This window comes from Lissotriton vulgaris, chromosome 8 (genome assembly GCF_964263255.1).
Source record: "Lissotriton vulgaris chromosome 8, aLisVul1.2, whole genome shotgun sequence".
NCBI classification, from domain to species: domain Eukaryota; kingdom Metazoa; phylum Chordata; class Amphibia; order Caudata; family Salamandridae; genus Lissotriton; species Lissotriton vulgaris.
Window position 1 is genome coordinate 1,247,523,926 of NC_141696.1, and position 19,677 is coordinate 1,247,543,602.

At 47.9% G+C, this 19,677-nt stretch overlaps 1 protein-coding gene across 1 annotated transcript in view; it reads left to right on the plus strand.

Annotated features, from left to right (window-relative positions):
• The window catches only part of FLT1 (fms related receptor tyrosine kinase 1), a 451,054-nt gene that overhangs the window by 82,168 nt on the left and 349,209 nt on the right, over positions 1–19,677 (plus strand). The gene's annotated exons all lie outside the window — the stretch shown is intronic.

Below are 19,677 nucleotides of genomic sequence, written 5' to 3' on the forward strand. Positions count from 1 at the left end.
CCCTGCTAAATGAAAACCTTCCTTTAATTGGTAATTAAAGCTGGGCTTGTAGAGCCACAACTTAGAAAAATCTGGCATGGGTTTTCCCAAGAAACATCAATCAATCAATCAATCAATCAGTGACACTTATAGAGCGCGCTACATACCCGTAGGGTCTCAAGGCAAACATCTCCACCAAAATTAATCATATTTTTTTTTATACTAAACATATTTTTGTGGATATCCCAAAAAACTTGATGAATTTTACTATTCAATAGCTCAATGAATCAAGGCCTTTACTAAAAAAACAAAATCCAGTGGCTCTCTTGTGGATGGACTCAAGCAATTGAAAGAAACTATTAAGCATGCCATCATCCTGACATATCAATTGGTAGAGGTCAAGAAAAGCTTGGCAGTGACATTGGTACCTGCCAAGAAGGCAAACCACTAACAGCACTGCTGTTGGTCACCCTGAAGTGTGTCTGGTTGTCTAACTGAAGAAGGGATGCAAGTCCTGGAAGACATCACCAGTGAAAGTGCTGTAAATGACAATGTAAGCAAAAAGACTCTAAGGTGATAATCCTGATTGTGGTGAAGAATACATCCTACTGACTGTTAATGCTCTTTCCAAAGTATTGTTGTTTTCTGTAAAGTGTTTTAATGCCTCATAGTAAGGTCTTCACTGTATGAATACTCTTTTACATATAAATAATTCCCAGGATGCCTTCAGTCAGGGGTGGCCTCTATTCCTGTCATTCCATGTGCATGGCAGGTATTGCAACTAGACTTGAATTTCAATCTCTCAGTGAGGGAAATGCTAATCGATTTTGTGACTGCAAAAACAACAGGTGATGGACCGAATGTGGATCAATGTCACACATTCAACCCAGTCAAAAGATCTGGGTCCTAATCCATTGTTTTTTTGCACTCCACACCACCCTGGGTTAGACAATGGCGATATGCAAATCAGCTCTGACCCTGTGCCCCATGGGAACAGTCCAGTCCGAACTACAAAAGCCATGTCCTTCCCAGAACGGAATCAAGCATCCGAGGACCGGACCGGTTTCGAGGTAACACCTCTCATAGCCCGGCTAGCTTGACTCCAGTGGTGTGGAGTGCCTGGGACCCACGTCTGGGCATCCCCAGTACACTTATAGCGAGTTTGCAAAAACAACAGGTGATGGACCGAATGTGGATCAATGTCACACATTCAACCCAGTCAAAAGATCTGGGTCCTAATCCATCGTTTTTTTGCACTCCACACCACCCTGGGTTAGACAATGGCGATATGCAAATCAGCTCTGACCCTGTGCCCCATGGGAACAGTCCAGTCCGAACTACAAAAGCCATGTCCTTCCCAGAACGGAATCAAGCATCCGAGGACCGGACCAGTTTCGAGGTAACACCTCTCATCAGCCCGGCTAGCTTGACTCCAGTGGTGTGGAGTGCCTGGGACCCACGTCTGGGCATCCCCAGTACACTTATAGCGAGTTTGCAAAAACAACAGGTGATGGACCGAATGTGGATCAATGTCACACATTCAACCCAGTCAAAAGATCTGGGTCCTAATCCATCGTTTTTTTGCACTCCACACCACCCTGGGTTAGACAATGGCGATATGCAAATCAGCTCTGACCCTGTGCCCCATGGGAACAGTCCAGTCCGAACTACAAAAGCCATGTCCTTCCCAGAACGGAATCAAGCATCCGAGGACCGGACCGGTTTCGAGGTAACACCTCTCATCAGCCCGGCTAGCTTGACTCCAGTGGTGTGGAGTGCCTGGGACCCACGTCTGGGCATCCCCAGTACACTTATAGCGAGTTTGCAAAAACAACAGGTGATGGACCGAATGTGGATCAATGTCACACATTCAACCCAGTCAAAAGATCTGGGTCCTAATCCATTGTTTTTTTGCACTCCACACCACCCTGGGTTAGACAATGGCGATATGCAAATCAGCTCTGACTCTGTGCCCCATGGGAACAGTCCAGTCCGAACTACAAAAGCCATGTCCTTCCCAGAACGGAATCAAGCATCCGAGGACCGGACCGGTTTCGAGGTAACACCTCTCATCAGCCCGGCTAGCTTGACTCCAGTGGTGTGGAGTGCCTGGGACCCACGTCTGGGCATCCCCAGCGCACTTAGGGCGGCAATTGCAAAAACAACAAGTGATGGACTGAATGTGGATCAATGTCACATCATTTGATGCCAAAGTACTTGCAGCTTCTGTGTTCATATTTTTTCCCTTTACCCTCTGTACCAGTAGCAAAAGAACAGCATGTGTAGTATATATTCTTTGTGACCAGGATTAAAGTCAAGTCACATAATTTAGTTTCCACAGACTCCTGGCTATCACTGCAATTATTTGTGTCAATCATGCTGAATGTTATCAAACAGAACAAAAATTGTTGTTCCTCTGGAATTTTTAATCCTGATATGCATAGTAGCACATGGATGGAGGGAACAAAGATTGCCTACTAAATATATTTTATTTTCTTCATTTTTACATCATACTTGGGAAAAACCTCGTGTGGACCATCCTAATAACTTACAGTGGGCTTAGAGCCGACTCATTGTTCACCATTGGTTGGCATTCTTGTCATTTCTTTTTCTTGCTTTTTTATTGGGGTTCCATCCTCTTCTTGTGTTTGTCCCTCCCCTGGAGAAAAGCCTCTTTACTATCCTTTTAACTGCCTGACATGTATCCTTCCACTGCTCCCATTCAGAAAACTTCTTTTTTTTCTTTTAGCAATTCCTAAGAGTGCATGTGTTTTCTAACTCTCTCCCTTGTCTGCTACTTCCCTCAAACACTGGTCTCTCACCCACCCCTGCTCCAGGTTGCTCCCTCATCCCTCAAGCTCGTCCATTGCTTTCTCTTTTCCTCCTTTGCTTTCATATTTTTTTAAATGTACTTCCTAGTTCCAATCTCAATCACCTTATTTTCTCCCTCGCCTCCCGCCTACTACCTGATGCATGACTCTTCATTCCAATTGTTTGTAATTGGATAGGAGTAGGGAAGTGCCATCAGCTTCTTTACAAGCTGCATGCCAAGAACCAGAGTGCAGACTCATGCTCAGTCATCATACTGGTTTACCAACTTCATTCCACATTAGAGACTCAACACGTGTGGGATTACCAACACGTATGGGATTGAGAGGCAGCAACCATCTTTAAAACTCACCTAATTCATGTCTTGAAAAATGTTAAGGACGAATGATACCAAAATGTATAATTTATTAAAGCAATAATGCCAGTGGGAGAAAGGTCACCTAATAGCTATGAATGGTTTATTAAATGTTAAGAGGGTGCAAAACCAACCCATGAGGAGGAGGGGTATTGTTTGTACTACTTTCATGCCTCCCTCCTGTTGAACAGGTTGTTCAGATGTGATGTCAGCAAGCACTCCAGTCAGATCGTGACCACAACCCTGATTAATTCTGCCAATGGGGGCATTGGAGAGAAGACAATCTGACCACTCCCCTTCATGTTCTCCCTGGGGGACAAACAAGATCTACCCTCCCAAGTTGAACACACAGGGCAAAGGGGATGGGAAAAATAATAATGAACAATGTATGAATACTGGATGGGATTCTCTTGCTGCGTTTTCGGATTATGTACCGGTGATCAGAATATATAAGGGGCCAACCCTTAATGGTGCAACCTGCAGTCAAGATGAAGGGGACAGAAGAGACATCATTATACACTCTTTTCTTCCACCTGCTTACCCTTGCACAATCACTCTCCCACCTCCAGTATTCACTCAGTGTGCACACATAGGCTGAAAGCTGTAATTGCAGACACAGGAGTTTAGGTGATCCACTCCTTCTCCATTTTACAAGATCATGACTGGTATTGAGGTCCCACCTCAATGATTCTGCTGTATATAGGGTTAATTAATCCACAGAAACCCCAAAATGAACGTAGCCAAATAATCCAAAATACTCAAGCACTCTATCCTGGCTTGCCTGGACTACTGCAATGTGCTTCTTCTCGGATCGAATAAATCTGTGATGAAGAGATTGCAGCGGGTCCAGAATGTGGCAGCATGCGCCATCTTTGCCCTACCGAAATTCAGCCACGCCTCTAACCTCCTCTACCTTCTCCATTGGCTGCCCATTGAGCAGCGGGTCAGCTTCAAGACACTCTGTACCACCCACAAGATACTGACAGGAATATCCCCAGACATTCTTAATGAGCTGTGCACCCTGTACACTCCAGCACGCGCATTGCGCTCAGCAAACCAGTGTCTTGCACGCACTCCTCATATACGTAAAGCGAGATCTGGCAGCCGCTCTTTTAGACGACTGGCTCCCAACTCTGGAATTCACTTCCTCTCTACATCCACGCCGAGCCGGATCATAAGATCTTTAGACGGCATGTGAAAACCTGGCTCTTCTCTCAGATCTAATGCCTGCCTAAGTTCGCCGCTCTGTTCTGCTTCAGCGCTGGGACGCCTTTTTGCCAAGGCAGCCATGCGCTCTATAAATACTCTAATCTCTATAAATACTTTAATCACTCCAGAGATATCCTCGCTCTGGCACTGAAATGATATGTGCTACACAATATACCCTGGTTAAAGTTGCTATGCGTGTGCAAGCACTGAATGTAGACGTATCTGAATAGCACCGCTCTGCCCAAGAGCGTGCTCTCCGAAAAGGTGGAAGAGAAGGAAGCTTTTAAATCCCTAGGCACCATCATGGTCGCCAGGGAATTCAGCCCGGCATAGTTGTACTCAGCTGCCTCACAGGGTTCTGGGACATTGAGTCCTGTACCAGGTCAGCTATATACAAGCCTTCATTCCTCATTCGTTATCAGGTCATACAACCGAGGTTGCTGTGCAATACCACTGATTGTGTTTACCCTTGAGGATTATGACACTTCTACCCCTCAGTATGAGTGAAATCCTCCACATTAGGGCGATACTGGTAACTACTGCCATCAAATTACCTTTTGGTGCCACAATGTGACTAACTTGTACCGTCCAGCACATGTAATTGCAACAAAAAATGCCAGCATGTTGACACCATGCGTCACCACACTGCCAGCATGAATGCCATATTGGAATGTGCAGTTGGGTAGAGAGGAGCCCTATTTAACCGCTAAACCATTTCCAACCCAACCCCATACAACACAACAACTTAAATCACTCCAGGGTGTACTCATTCACTCTGATGACATATTCAAATCCATAACCATATAAAGAGAGATGGAACTGTGGGTTCCTCAAAATGCTTTCCATGAGCATGTGATGTAACCGAGAGGGTGCATGGGACACCCCCAGGAATGGAATATACAACATATGCTCCCAGCAGTCATAGGTTAAATAGGAAAGGTATGATTGATTAGTACCACATAGGTTCAGCTGAGCTCAACTCTTTTCTAAACATGGCTGAGCTATGTTTATTATCGGTTAGGTCACTTTAATGTAATTGTATTTGTATGTATATAGCGCTTACTACCCCTGATGAGGCATTGAATCTCTTTTTAGGTCGAGCGTAGCGATAGCGTAGCGATGGACCTTTTCTTAGCGTGTTAGGAGGAATGTGAGACAGCGTTCAGGCACGAGCCTCACTGTCTCAGATTCCTCTTTGAGGGCGCGCACGGCACCACACACGCATGCGCATACACAGAGACACACAAGCGCCCATGCACGAACCCACCCCCGCCGTCGCATACACACATGCGCGCACACACACACACACTGCATACACACACGCTCCCCCCTTACCTCACCAGAGACACACACACACGAGCGCACATACACACACGCAAGCATACAGAGACACCCCCGCCGTCGCACACATACACACACACATGCACGGCACACATCCCCCTCACACCCCACTCACCAGGTTCTTCTTGCGTGTCCCTCGGCAGCCAGCAAGTCATTCCGTTAACAGGCGGGGCCGCGGGGCTCTCCACGAGCACGGGAGCCCCGCTAGCTAACACGGAAATCCTCCGGCGGGCACAGGAGCGCCTGCTTCCTGTTTTTGTCCGGCCCCGCCCCCGTCCCAACAAAGGTTGCCTGGCTTCCTGTTAAAGCCGGGCTGTGGCGGTGAGTTTACTTGTTTAAAATTGTATTTGCATGCGGTCGTGCTTAACCCGCAATGTTTCCCTGCACCAGAACAAACATCAAACTGCACCAGTATTTACCAGAGGCTTTTTAAAAATTATATTTGCATGCGGTCGTGCTTCACCCGTGATGTTTCCCTATCACAACGTACACTGGAGTATTCCGAAAAACACAATTATCGGCTTGTCTTTCAGAGGCATTAATGGCATAGTTAGACACATTATTTTGTATATTGACTATACAAGATGCACAAAAACAGCCGTTACAAAACATTTCATATTGATAGAAGAGTCCGTGGCTGCAGCGTCGGATTAGCATAAATGTGCGCGCACTCTCTCAAGCGCCTGCAGGCAGCGCCGCACAACGAGGTGCAACTCCTGCTAACTTTAAGACGGGGACGATGTATGAAACGGTGTCTGCGGGGATACGGCGGCCCGGTGACGGCCTAAGGGCAACCTTATACATTCGGTGCCCCCGTGCCTTTGCCTATCCCCCCATGCTCTAAGTGCATCCACCACTCGTACCCGCCCAAAGTGCCTAGAAGCCTCTGATCGCGCACTCTGGAAATGCCATTCCTACATGTGCATCCACCACCCGTACCCGCCCAAAGTGCCTAGAAGCCTCTGATCGCGCACTCTGTAAATGCCATTCCTACATTATTCACAAATTAACAGAAGTATAACCGTAAGTTTCAAGGACTGAAATAAAACAATTGGGTGAACCAGATCCGTCCGTTACGTTGGCCCGAAAAGTGCCGGTCTATAATTTTGCACCAGCGACCGACATGTACGGTGGCCCGCTAGACAAGATTGTGCCGCCAGACTGGCGTGGCTTTGGTCCCTTGCATAGAGATGGCTTGTTCTCTCTCCGATTGCTCACGGGTGTTGCAGACATCATGGTCAAGAGTAGAGCTCGGCAAAAGATCCTCACGTTGCTCTTAGTTTTGACTTTTGAGCCTGTAAAGATCTCTGTGCAATGAGCAGTGACCTCTGACCTGCAGCTGCGCGCGAGATGCCACAGAGGGGCACGAGGTGTGGGCCGGAGTGTCTGCCCAGTGGGTTTTTACCTACCTGGGCCAATGGTAAATCCCCCTGTTCCTATGAGTAAACAATCCAGGTTAGTTCTTGAGCTACTAAATTGCTATTGTAAAATCTCCGATCGCTGTAGGAAGGTGTAGGTTTCACAGTCGTGCAGATTTATGGCAAGCTGCAAGATGGGAGTAACTTTAAGTATGGGCGAAAGGGGAGGGTTCTACATTAGTGATGCGTTAAGAATAACTTGTCATGTGTATAGCGCTTCATATTGCTTGTCTGCCGCTTCAGAGTGCTTTAATTAACAGGTAATCTAATTTAATGGAACACAATTTACCAAACACGGAAGGAACACATTCTAGCCCGAATGTTGCATATGTCCCCATAAGTCTCCAGCGAGTGCTTACTCATCCTGCTCTGAATAAAAATTGTGAGGTGGGCTGATGGAGACAGTTAATATGCCAACATTTGAGTGCAATGCTTGAGTTGATGCTTCTATGTTCCAGTGCTTAATTTGTAAAAAAAGAAAAAAAAAAGTACAGAAGCCCAAAGTATTTCTTGGGAGCCCGCCTCCATCACTGCCAAATGCCAGGTGTGACGATTACTGCGTGGTATTGAGTTCCCCTCTTGCCTCTTCTTTCACAACTCTACACTTCTTCTGTCTCTCATCTCACTCTAGTAAGTTCTTTTTCATCCATGTTGTTTCCTCTTGTCCATGTTTTCCTATCTTTCTCTTCCTCCTTCTTTTGTTTCTGCCTTTCTTTCTTTTGCTCTGGGCCAGAGTTTTACAAACACATGTCATGGCCTCCCCAAAATGAGTGCCAAATCTTTCCCCATCTGCAACTGCTCATGGCATTGGCCAAACATGTAACTGAGCTTTCATACTCTGTAGTGATCCTTTAAACGAATCCTGATTTAGGACCATGATAATCCTTGGGTAGACTCACCCTGCCATGCCAATATAATTCTAGTTAGTGTACCTTTGTTGTTCTCTTTCCCTAGACCCGCCACTGCTATATCAAGAATATTTATCAATTTTTAGTTTCTACAACATTGGATACATTTGTCTTCCTTGCCTTGACATCTGAAATTTGTAACACCTTATACAGTTATGCAGGTTTCATCTGTGCTTTTTTTAAAAATTTCGACATGGCTTGGTTCTACTCGCAAAGATGTTGTAACATTAACACTCTTTGTGGATAGCAAGTGGCAGTTTTCTTTTTTTGTTTTAGTAGCTGCTACAGTTCCTTAATATTGGTGGCATTGGTACCCAGAGAACACTCTCATCATTGCTTTAATAAGTTGTTTATTTTATGTAAATTTGCATGTTTAGTTCCCATGTCAAGTTGGTAGTTTAAACTAGCTTCTGCTTAGTGTTTGTGTTTAGAGTTTGTTAGACCTGCCTAAATTATGCTCTCCACTGATATAAAACATGAGCAGCACTTTACCTTTCACCTTAGGCAGATAGGTTGTAGCTGACCGATTGGAATTTAAACATTGGTAAATTAATGAGGCAAAATCACAAAGATATGTACCACTAACTCTTGCAAAGTAATATTTTGCACAGGCATTTTCTACTTTCACTTGTTGTGGAAGTGCATTATTACCTGTACTTTGTCACTAATTGTAGTAATGAGTTCCATAAAGCTAAGACAAAAAGTCCCAATGCTCGAGGCTAGACACATTATCACTCAGCACCACCACATTATCAGTCAGCACCACCACATTATCACTCAGTACCACCACAGTATCACTCAGCACCACCACAGCATCACTCAGCACCACCACAGCATCACTCAGCACCACCACAGCATCACTCAGCACCACCACAGTATCACTCAGCACCACCACAGCACCACTCAGCACCACCACAGCATCACTCAGTACCACCACAGCACCACTCAGCAGCACCACTCAGCACCACCACATCATCACTCAGCACCACCACAGCACCACTCAGCACCACCACAGCATCACTCAACACCACCACAGCACCACTCAGCACCACCACAGCACCACTCAGCACCACCACAGCACCACTCAGCACCACCACAGCACCACCACAGCACCACTCAGCATCACCACCGCACCACTCAGCACCACCAAAGCATCACTCAGCACCACCACAGCATCACTCAGCATCACCACAGCACCACTCATCACCACCACAACACCACTCAGCACCACTACAGCACCACCACAGCACCACTCAGCACCAGCACAGCACCACTCAGCACCACCACAGCACCACCACAGCACCATTCAGCACCACCACAGCAACACTCAGCACCACCACAGCACCACTCAGCACCACCACATTATCACTCAGCACCACCACAGCACCACTCAGCACCACCACAGCACCACTCAGCACCACCACAGCATCACTCAGCACCACCACAGCACCAGTAAGCACCACCACAGCATCACTCAGCACCACCACAGCACCAGTAAGCACCACCACAGCATCACTAAGCACCAGCACATCACCACTCAGCATCACCACAGCATCACTCAGTACCACCACAGCATCACTCAGCACCACCACAGCACCACTCAGCACCACCACAGCATCACTCAGCGCAACACCAGCATCACTCAGCGCACCACCACAGCATCACTCAGCGCCACCACATCACTCTGCGCCATCACAGCATCAATCTGTGCAACCATTCAACAACGACTGGTTCAAATATGTTCTCTCAATGTTTCAAGCTTGATTACAAATGTCACAAAAAGATGTTAATATTTCACTTCTGTTCTTGGATTTTCATCACAATAAGATACACTGAACATAATCTTCACAAAAGTTATTTACAAAAGTTTAAGCTATTGCCATTATAAATTACAATCACTTTTATTTAAGTATTAATTATTTAAAAAAATTAAAAGCCAATGTTATTTGTAATATCAATACATCTAAGTCACGTAAATACAAAACATGTTGCATTACAAATGCTATAGGTGTCACATTTTCGAAAGTTATAACTATTGGCATTGTAAATGACGAAGCTATTAATTTAGCAATTTCAAAACCAACACATAAATAAAAAAATTGTCATTTACAAGACCAATAGCTCAAACTTTCATAATGCGAGACCTATTGCATTGCAAATGCTTGTTGGTGAGTAGCACCAAAGTAGCCACTACTTTGGAACCCAAAGATGGATTAGTGATGGCTTAGTAGGGGTAAATATAAATTGTTACTGGGAGCGGCGGTAGTGTACTGAGTGTTCAGTATGAAAGCATGAATGTTCAGTGTTCAAATCCTAGAAAAGCCAGCTCAGCCTTTCGTCCTTCTAAGGTCGGTAAACTGATGATCATAAGATTGGGCAGTAATAGGTCCTGATATTTGCAGTGCCTGGAAATGGCAAAATGAGGTATGAAGGGCTGCAAAAACATAAGGAGTAAATAAATGTGGAAATGTAACATTTCATAACAAATATTCGTAAACGTTCCCTAAATCAGTAAGGTAAATGGTATATGTGAAGATGATGGTCAAATGCAGGTAGGGGTACACAGATCTGGACGCAACTTGCACGCAAGGACGAAAAACATAATATGAAGCCATGGATAAACTGTTTTATTTCAGTTTCAGTATAAAAATAAATAATAAAAAAAGAACCGTCAAAAGAATTTTAGTTTCAAATACTTTTCATGTTTTGTCATAACTACGGCTTGGGAGAGAGGGGTGGGGGAGAGTGAGCAGACCCAAAAAACCATTGAAGTGTGAAAAAGGCCGCTTTATTGGAACAGGTGCACATTTACAAATACACAAACTCGGCAACCGCCTCACAATCTAAACCACAACCAATGATTTGTTCGTTTTTATTTCAAAAACCCCAAACCCCGCCCCCACCCCACACCCTCCATCACACCCGCCCCCACCCGTACATACCCAAACACATAAAACCATACAAACCTCAAATAACATTATAACATCACCTTATCAAATACAAAATATCACATCCCCGATTATAAACCAACTGATCATATCCCCCGACCCATAATCTCCGAACACCACCTTAATCAGTATGAAACATCCCCCAACAAGGTCCTACTTTACAACCAACGGGTCCAAACCTGGCCCAAAACTGACAATAACATAGCAAACCGCCACGCACCTGTCCCAAGCGACAAAAGAACAAAGCCAAAACCCATGCCCACATGTCCCAAACAGCAGCCAAACAAAATGAATAAAATCAGAAAAAACCCCAAACTAGGGAGGGAGGGAGGGACAAAAATATCTAAGCTCAAACCGGCCACCAGGTCACCAAAGCCCAAAATGGTGCCCGTAAAGCGGAGACACGCCCATTTATAGGCAGCGCACAATACAACTAAAAACCAGCCCAAAAGAAGCCCAAATGGAATCTGCTAGAAGGGAAGCCCCCACCCTGATCTCCCAAACCGCCCGGGGGAGGAGACCTCCCAGGGGTCGGCTGCCCTCCCCCAAGCCCCCCTTGGGAGAGAGGGGTGGGGGAGAGTGAGCAGACCCAAAAAACCATTGAAGTGTGAAAAAGGCCGCTTTATTGGAACAGGTGCACATTTACAAATACACAAACTCGGCAACCGCCTCACAATCTAAACCACAACCAATGATTTGTTCGTTTTTATTTCAAAAACCCCAAACCCCGCCCCCACCCCACACCCTCCATCACACCCGCCCCCAACCGTACATACCCAAACACATAAAACCATACAAACCCCAAATAACATTATAACATCACCTTATCAAATACAAAATATCACATCCCCGATTATAAACCAACTGATCATATCCTCCGACCCATAATCTCCGAACACCACCTCAATCAGTATGAAACATCCCCCAACAAGGTCCTACTTTACAACCAACGGGTCCAAACCTGGCCCAAAACTGACAATAACATAGCAAACCGCCATCCAGAAAGCCGTGGGGGGAAAGACTGATTAGGAGAGAGCCCCACCTTTCTGCCCCCCACAACAACCAAAAACAGGGGGGGGTGGGGGGGGGGGGGACGCCCGAAAAGAGAGAGCAAGCCAATACCTGAAAAGACACAAAAACACCCATTATTCACCGACAAACTGTTGCACGGTCAGACAGCGAGACAAAACCTCCTGCAACTCCAGCAGATATAGATCCATACCCATTTGGGACAAATGTACTCCGTCACCCCTGAAAAATTCCACCGCATCGTATTTGATGTCACCATGAACTATACGACCGAAACCCAGGTCCCTGCAGAACCTGGAAACCTCCAAATTCACCTTCCTCCGAGATTTCTCCACCGCCTTCGGCTTCACCGCATTCCTCCAAACCCTCCGCGGCACCAATTCTGTCCACAACACGTGGCACCCCGACCACTGTTTGTGCAATAAAGCCAGGTCTTTTTTGATCGTCCGAAGCAGAACAACCCCTTTTACAGAACCCAAATCATTCTCTCCTAAGTGAATCACCAACACATCCGGGCAAACCCCCCTTACTAACCAAGAATTAAGTGCAGGGATCAGTTCCTTCCATAACATGCCCCCTTTTCCTTTCCAAACCACATTGAATAAACGATCATTAAAACCCAAGGATGAACCAAAATAACTTTGACGAGCTTGCACTTGAGCTCTTTTTACGAAGGAATGGCCCACGATCCATACTGTGAGGAAAGCAGCCCGAGGACCAGCCACAGAACCTGAAAAAGAAAACAGAATCAGACAGGGCAAACAGAAGAAGACGCCTGCGCACTAGCAGATTCGTTCCTAACATAGCGCCGAAAGCAATTAGAAGTCCAGCGCCCCAAGCCCATGATCTCTTCCCTCGACCAACCCCTGTGGAAAGCCTCCGTGGCTGCCCCAATTCTAAAAGAATGAGTACCGTATAACGACCCATCTAAGCCAATATGTCGCAGCGCTTTTCGCAGTACCATGCGCAATTGATAAGTAGAGACACATGAGCCATTGAGGTGTCAAAAAACCTGGAGGTCCACCACCCCACCCGACATTTTCCTCCAGCAGTGAGCCCAACGAAGAGGGCAAGTTTCCGGTGGGGATACAGCGTCCAACCAAACCCCTTTACCCACACTTCTCTGATCAGTTTTTGAATGAGAGAGCCAAACATGGACTCCCCTGATCGACAGCTGAACATCTCCCCACAGAAGGCCAGGAGAGGACTTGGTGCCCAGCAATTCAGACACACGAAGAGCGCCAAAGAACATCCACACCATCAAAGTAGCGAACAAACAAGCTTCCACTCTATCAGAACAAACAACCGGAAGCACAGAAATCACTTGAAACAGCTTTTGCCACGACAAAGGAGATCGCAAAGAACGCACAGAACCCCTCTCCCTGGACCACCCTTCCAACATCCTCCTACCCAACTCCCCAGCCGACGGAGAGTATCCCCACAAAAGCTTACCCACAAAGGAAATACCAGCTAGCTTGCCAGAAATAGTCATTCTAGATAAATTCCTGTCCATCATACATAAAATAAACTGAACCACATCTTCAGATCGTTGCCAATCCAGCTCCCTCCAACGCGCCCCGACTCCAAAAATTCCGCCCAGGCCAACTCGTACGCTGTTCTCGTGGAGGGAGCCAAAGAACCTAAAACCAATTGAAAGACCCGGTGTTGCCTACCGTCCACAGGTGGTCCGGCATGGGAGTCGGCTCCTCGTCTGCCTCCAAAGCAAGCCCACGGAATCTCTCCCACTGTGAACGAGACAAAGCATCCGCAATGTCATTGTCCACGCCAGGAACATGCAGGGCCCGAAAACAGATATCATATTTCAGACATCCCAACACAAACACTCTAAGGAGCTTCAAAACCTGGGGATCCCTGGCCGACTGTTTGTTAATTACTTGCACCACAGCCATATTGTCGATGCGGAAAAGAACCTTTTTGTGGGCCAAATCCGTACCCCACAAAGTAACGGCCACAACGACAGGGAAGAGTTCCAGAAAGGCAATACTTCTGCCACCAGTCTTCCATTGTTCCGGCCACTGTTGGGCACACCACCTTCCCTGCCAGTAAAGACCAAAACCTTCACTGCCTGCAGCATCCGAGAATATCTGTACATCCCAGCACCAATCCACCTCCCGACATAAAGGCACACCGTTGAAGGAATGTAAAAAGAAGACCCACATACGTAAGTCCTCCTTGACCCCCGCAGACAGCCTCACCCGATGATGTGGAAGGGAATGACCAGACAAAGCTCTGCCTAACCTCCTACAGAAAGTCCTACCCGCCCTGACCACCCTGCAGGCAAAGTTAAGGTGTCCCAGCAGAACTTGTATCTCTCTCACAAACACTTTCTCTTTCCTCAACATAACTCCAACCAGATCAAGCATTTTCTGTTTTTTGTCCAATGGAAGACGAGCTTGCATCAAGTGCGAGTCAAGTTCGATCCCCAAAAAAGACATGGTCGCGCAAGGACCCATGGTCTTTTCAGGAGCCAATGGTACACCTAAATGACTCATCAAGGATTGAAACGATGTGAGAGCAGCTTGGCAGATCAGCGAATTTGCAGTACCCACAAAGAAGAAATCGTCCAAATAATGTGTGACCAGTTCATGTCCGCTCTGTTTAGTAAACCACCATTGCAGAAACGTACTAAAAGTTTCAAACAACGCACAGGACATAGAACAACCCATTGGCAGAGCTTTGTCCACGTACCATTTTCCTAGAAAATGGATGCCCAGAAGACACCAATCTTCAGGATGGACTGGAAGCAGTCGAAATGCGGATTTGATATCGCATTTTGCCATCAGAGCATCAGGGCCCGCCGTGACAACCAACCGCATAGCTACATCAACCGAAGAATAAGACACCGATGCAGCTTCGTTGTCAATGAAATCATTTACAGACTCACCTTCAGGCCATGATAGATGCTGAATGAGCCGGAACTGACCAGGCTCCTTCTTAGGGACCACACCAATAGGGGATACAATCAGATTCGCCAAAGGCCAGTCATCAAAGGGGCCCGCCATCCTACCCTCCCTCACTTCCTTATCCAGTTTCGACTGTACAATAGCAGGGTGTTCGCCTGCTGACTTCAAATTCTTGGGCCAACGTCTCAAACGCGGTCCTTCGTAACCCAACCTAAACCCAAACTGGAAACCCGATAACAAAGCCGACCGCAGCTCAGCAGGCTCGTAATCCCGCAAAGCGGCAGCCAAATGATCAACATTAACCGGTGTATGAGCCTTTGGGCCCAGCACCGGATGAAGACTTCCCTCCCCTGGGAGCTGGAGGTTGCTGTGGTGGCACGAAAGTTCCTGAACTCTGTTGGGAAACCTGGGGACCCCCGGAAGACCTAGGACCCCAGCAACGGGATAACGGATGGTTCTTTCTACCACATTGTGAACATTCGTGACGGAACTTACAGAACTCTCTATTGCATGTCCCTCTGTTAAAGTCCCAACATGTGCCTGTAGGCGACTGGGTGTTCGAGTTGGCCCCCACCCCTCCCTGGGTGGGACGGGACTGAAAGGGACGATAGACCAAAGGAAGACCACTGGCTGTAAACACCGTTCTACCAGTGGCGGACGAACCCATGGTGTGTTGCCACAGGTCAGTGTCCAACTCACCCCATTTAGCCTTGGGATCCCATGCCATACGCGCCCTAAATTCCTCATCATATTGAGCCCAAGCGTAATCATTCCTAGTAAGTTGAGCTTTACGTATAACATCCATGTACTTGAATAATGAAACGCAGCGCTCAGGGAACTTTTCACAGTAGACGCTGGCATAAATCAAAAAGGCAGCCGTCCAATTTTCAATAGTAAGAGGTACCTTAGGGCGCTTAGCCAATTCGAACTCCTCCTCCTTGGAACCCTCTTTAGCACGAACCTCTCTGTGCAACAATTTTAACAGTTCCACATACTCACCGTTCCATATCCGTTCCTTCGTACTGAGCATTAAATGAGCCCCCAAAGGCTTTGTTACACCCATAAACGGCAACTTTTTAATTTTTAATTCCTTGCTGTGTAGTACAGTTTTAGTAGTGCCCAAACCAACAGTGGACGTGCTACTATCCACTTTATCACTTGTACTAACTTCATCCATGTTTGTACCCACACCTTGGTCTCTGACAACACGACCTTTGTATAGTTTACCATCTTTCTCACTAGATATTAAGTCCATACCAACACCAACAGAAACCATATTTGGCCGGACAGAATGAACCACAGTCTCACCTGGGCGTAAAAGAGGCGGCTGACCGGCTTCCGTCCTCCACTCTGTCTGTGCACCGTCGTCCGCCCTCCGAGGAGCCCTCACCGACGGGCCGAGCACTCGTGGCCTTGACGATTCCGCACGACTCCGTACCACCTGTGCCTGTAATATACTGTGAGAGACGTTAGCATGTCCCCCCCCAGACACCACTTCCCGAACTTCGCCCTCTTCAGGGCTGTCCTCATCATAGTCTAAAATCAACGATTCATCTAACTGAGAAGGGGCATTGACAATCAACGAAGTCTGTCCTGACTCCACCGTTTTAGACCGACCATGGGCCTTACCAGCCCTCACGTTTGACCTTGGCGGGGAGGCCGACTGAACCCGTCTATACACTCCTCCGCCAGTACCACTTACAACCTGTTGATTCGCTGTAAAAGATAAAGCATCATTACGACCAACACGTGGCACAAGAGAGGTCGTGCGTGACCCGCTCCCATGGAATACGCTGGGTTCCACCGACGAGGCTGGGAAGGTCGCGCTAGACCTGCAGGCCCCGCCCATGTCGAAATCCCTCGTTGGGGCCATCGAGGTCGTACTGAACCTGCTTGAGACGGCTGCGGCGGGATCCCTCGATGGTATGGGACGTGCCGCGCCAGGCTCCACCCGCACTTCTCCTCGGCGTACTTGGGCTGCTTGCCGCCCTGCCAAGTCTGCTGCTTCAGTTCGAACTCCCACCTGTAAAGAAAAAGGCCGGACTGGTGTGCCGGGTCCCTTACTAAAACCAACTCTAGGAGCAGAAGACAAACCGCCAACTCGAACCCCACCACCCCTACCAGTTGCGTCCAAAATCCCAGAACCACCTGCTCCTTTCCTTTTTAAAGCATCACATAGCCGAGGAGACGGTGGGCAGACCTCTTCATCCGAACTCACATCCAACATAGCTTGAATAATCTGCGACGCCGGCCCCTGAGCAGAAAAATCCTGAACCCTCGCACCCCCAAGGGAGCCCCGAGATGCAGCCCCCGCAACCACTCCCAAACCAGGAAACTGAAAATCCCCGGATAACCCATAGAAAGAACCCCCCTCAGCAAGACCCTGCTGAACCAAACCAACACCACTGTCCACAACCTCCGACGGGCGAAAACTCCCCGCAGGGATACCAGCACCATACAGATCCCCCCCAAGGGAAGGTCCCTCAGACCGCCCAGCTCCCTCTACCAAACCCATCTGAGCCCATTCCCCCTCCCCTAACGAACCACTACAGACAGACACAGCTTCTCCCCTGGTAGACACCGATGGGGAAAACAATAAAGGACTACTCATGCCCCTCACCGACGACCGCACAAGCACACCAGAACTCTCAGACATGACCACACCAGGCCCTGACACTAAAGGCCGAACAATGGACCCGCTCACAGAACCACCGTCAACCGCTACAGGAACCTGAACCACGTGCTGACGAATAACGCTCTGAGGAGCGACCACCTCTTGAACCTCCTGAACCTGACCACTCCGTAACGGCTGCTGCGCCACAGTAACCACATTCAAAATGGCCTCCACTCCCCCTTCCCCGGTGACGTCAGAGCCCGCCCCCGCGGAGGCCGAAGCCGAACGCCGTGTGCAGCCACGCTGCCTGGAAGCACGACGGCCTCGCAAAACAGGAGCAGAGGCCGCCCTTTCACGAAAACCAACATTAGAAACCTCCCCCGTTACTGAAGGAAAATCACCTTCCCCAACCACTTCGACCAAAGAGGTATCCAAAGAGGCAGACGGGTCAGAAGACCCAGAATCACTCCCCCGACGGGACCTCGCACCCGCCCGCCGAGTCCTGGAGCGCCCCCGTTCACTTACCCCATCCTGCCTCCGGCGTTTCGGGGAGAAACACGCTGCTACCACAGCCGACACCCTCGCCGAAGCCTCCCGCTGGGGACGCGGAGGCTCGGTCTGACCCCGATCACCAATAACCAGGTCCAAACGACCTGCCTCGCTAAGCAGGCGGATAGCCTCCAAAACTCGATAATCTTCACCAGCCATAGTAAGCGAATTCCGCAAAGCTATAGAGGAAAGGAAGAAATACCAAAAAACTCTGACAAAAATATCTAAGCTCAAACCGGCCACCAGGTCACCAAAGCCCAAAATGGTGCCCGTAAAGCGGAGACACGCCCATTTATAGGCTGCGCACAATACAACTAAAAACCAGCCCAAAAGAAGCCCAAATGGAATCTGCTAGAAGGGAAGCCCCCACCCTGATCTCCCAAACCGCCCGGGGGAGGAGACCTCCCAGGGGCCGGCTGCCCTCCCCCAAGCCCCCCATGCTAAACATGAGAAGTATTTGAAACTCAAATTGAGTCACTGAATCACAGACTTGAGATAGGGGGGGTCGCAGAGGGAGAGGCAGTTGGGGGCGATGATATATTTCCACGTTTGTGTACATTTAAACGGTCAGGTCGTCCCTGTCCCTTTCTTCCATGGGGCAGTGGAGTTGCTGAATCCTACCGAGTGGCAGACAGGTGTCAGGCGCTAGCAGGCCGAGGGGCCGCCTCTAATGTTTTTACAGTATGCGTGCTTGATGGAGTTGTCATTCGGGGACCAGCAGACTGCGAGCGAGACACCCGCCCCAAGTATGTTTTACAAAGATATTACTATCCGACTGCACAAGATCTTGTTTGCAGAGCGTCAGCCAAACAATCTTCGACTATTTTTGACAGTTACAAGAGGATTATATCGGACGCGTTGTGTTCCCGCTCCCAGCTGAAGCTGCAGTCTCGAGCATTTGTCACTCACAAGACAATTGCCCCGGAGTCCGCGGTTGGCTGATAAGAGGTGTGACGGGGGCTGCGAGGCTCAGCGCGCGCGGCTCTCTCATGTTGCCCTGACGCATGTCTTAGATCCCAGGTCCGATAGAGGCTGCTGAGAGAAGAGTAAACAGCTTCCGAAGTGTGGCGATGGGTAAATGATGTCAGCGAGAGCGGCGCCTCGGCTGATACCTCCAGCAGCACTGTGGGGTTCACTGAGAACAAAAAAATGCCTCTGAGCCACAAATGGCGAAAACTAACATGCCCCTTTGATGTACTTCAGATTTTCAGTGGCTGCTTGTAATGGGGAGTAGTATGTATGGGGGTAGGGTGGCACTCTTTTACACGGGTAAACACATGCAGGCATCCCAGTGCCGGATTAAACCCTGTGGAGGCCTCCTCCTAGGCAGTAGAAATTTCTCCCCCACCCCACGCAAATGATCTTCTAATACGTTTTTACTTTTACCAACCAACAATTTTATTAACACAAGACTAATTAACAATTAGTAATGTTATTAAATAAAAAATACTTATTTTTTTTTTTAAATAAACCAACAAAACTCAATGGGTACATTACATTAATACAGGACTTTCTCTATAGAGTCTTTAATGTAGCGTGTTCGTTTCTTTGAGTTGGTTCATTTTTTTTTTCTA